Below are 2453 nucleotides of genomic sequence, written 5' to 3' on the forward strand. Positions count from 1 at the left end.
TTGCTTGAGGCCAATGAAAAGAAGAATAACAACACATCAAACGAAAAATAGACAAATGATGAGCCGAAGATTTTGACGTGAACCTCCAGTGGGACCATTCCGTTGGGTGTTGCCATACGAACGCACGACGAGGAAGATGTAAATGGATTTAGTGTCTTTGCGCGTCGACCGAGCGGCATCTCGCCTTGTTTAGGAATCGAACATTGCTGGCTCTGGCTGAAATGCATTAACATCTTTATTGAAGTTTAAAATCGATTTACTACGCGCGTTTCGTTCTCTACTAGGTGTTGCTTTGCACTTTCTAGCCTAGGGGGACCACTGCGATGTGATGGAGACGTGATCCAATCACGGATATCGCTTGGAATATTATTGTATGATTAGCACGGAATGAGATTAGGTTCGCTTGTACGGAATGTACTGATCTAAGAATCATTAGTGATTTCCCATATATGAATAGGTGGTAAGACATCAATCTTTCGTATTTTAGACAGACCGATGTACACTCATGGAGAGTATTTCTTGTTTAATTCACGTCTACACTTCACAATTAATAAGTCGGTAAATAGGAGTTTAACAATAAAAATGAATTAGTGGGATATGTTCTTTCCAATCAAAGTCGTCAATTATTACTTTAAAATTCACTTGAACCATGTTTTCTACAGCGATGAAAATAATCATAACTCATTAATCTAAATTGATAGTAGGGTTCTAATTATACCCGTGATTTTTCCTACTACAATTCATTTTAAATCCACAAGAAATAAGTATGTGTTTTAAAAGAAAATATAAAAAGCATAACCATATATGTGCCAAATCACAGTTGAAGAGTTTTATCTTAATCATGTATCTCTTCCATTCAATTCGAAATAATCAATTCATATAGGCACGAAATTCTATTAATTACGTATGTATATGTATGGGTATATGTTAAAGTTCTTGTCGAAACTCTAAATTTAAGTCCAAAAATAAACAAATAAATTATGATGACCAACCGGTTTTCTTTTGCGACACAGCCTGTGAAGAGTAAGAAATAAAAGTTACCGTCGCAGATGTGTTTTCTTTGAGTAACGAAGTGATCTTTGTCAGCGTGATCATTAATAAGCAATAATCTGCCAATCGAGGCAATCAGCAATCAACAGTGACGTTATGTAAAACGAAAATCCATAATGTTATGTAAAGTGAAATATCCAGATACCGTGTTCAAAAGAATCTACCACCTAGTTCCATGAGAAACTGTTTTAATTCATTTCCTAATTAGAATAATATCCGAATAAAATTTTGCTGAGTTCTTATAATCAGTCAACAAAGGTCAAGTGTTTACGCCGTATCAATTTAGTAATGTCCTTGAAATGTGTGCGATCCCGACTAGAAAAAAGATCATGCATACACATGTCTACAGATTTTCAAATCTCATTGTATTATTAGGAACAAAATGGACACAGTAACTTTTTTATGTCGTTTATTTAAACCCGGCTTTAAAACACACTAACTTCAACTGATGACATGACTTAATTAGCAAACACGAATCGGAATAATTAACGACGCAGGTTCTGGATAGACGCTTGGCAAATGGAACATATCATTTGACTTCCCATGGTGCGATCGAATGCTCTTCGATGTGTTACTACATGGAATGAGAAGTCTCGTCCTAATAAAGAATTTTTATTCTTCAGTATAATCTTCATCTAGAGCGATACATTTGACCCATCGGTCCTCCAACATTTTGATGATCTATGAAAAAAATATATGTCATTGGTCTTCAAAATAGGCTTCCGTTTCTGCAATGACCTGAGCATTCGTCGAAAATTTCTTTCTTTGGAGAAAGTGGATAGATTGTCATGAAATTTTGTATTGAGCTATCTAGAGGCTTGTTCTCAACAAAAATATACAACGTTCGAAACAATTCACGTCCTTACTGTGAGAGGCCCGGGACTTTTCATTTCATGTAGTAGGATAACACAGGTATTTTGACCACTCTAATGTATTTTGATCCAACGTGCATATTTCGGGATGTAATCAAAATCAAGTACATCGGGTTTCAGAATTTCATAGATTACTTAAACGTATTAGAAATGAATATGTACTTCACAATTTGGAAGCTCTTGGCGCCCACGTGTCGGGAATTTTGTCAGCTTCACGTATGATTTTTGACATTCCGCAAATCGACTGTACTTTGTAAACAATCAACATGGAAGCCGAAAGAAAGGAAAAAAAATTGTGCACAGTTATTTGGAAAATCCATTGTGGTCTGCATCTAGGCTAGCTAAACAGCTGAAATTGCCCAGAAATATCGTATGGCGCGTTATCAAACGGTATAAGGAAACATTGACGACGATTCGGAAGCCTCAAGCCAATCGTCGGAGTGGAACTGTCGACCGGAAACTGCGTGGTAAGATTTTCAAGACGATTAAGAGGAATCCTAATCTGTCGGACCGTGATTTGGCCAGAAAATT

This window comes from Malaya genurostris, chromosome 1 (genome assembly GCF_030247185.1).
Source record: "Malaya genurostris strain Urasoe2022 chromosome 1, Malgen_1.1, whole genome shotgun sequence".
In the NCBI taxonomy this organism is placed as follows: domain Eukaryota; kingdom Metazoa; phylum Arthropoda; class Insecta; order Diptera; family Culicidae; genus Malaya; species Malaya genurostris.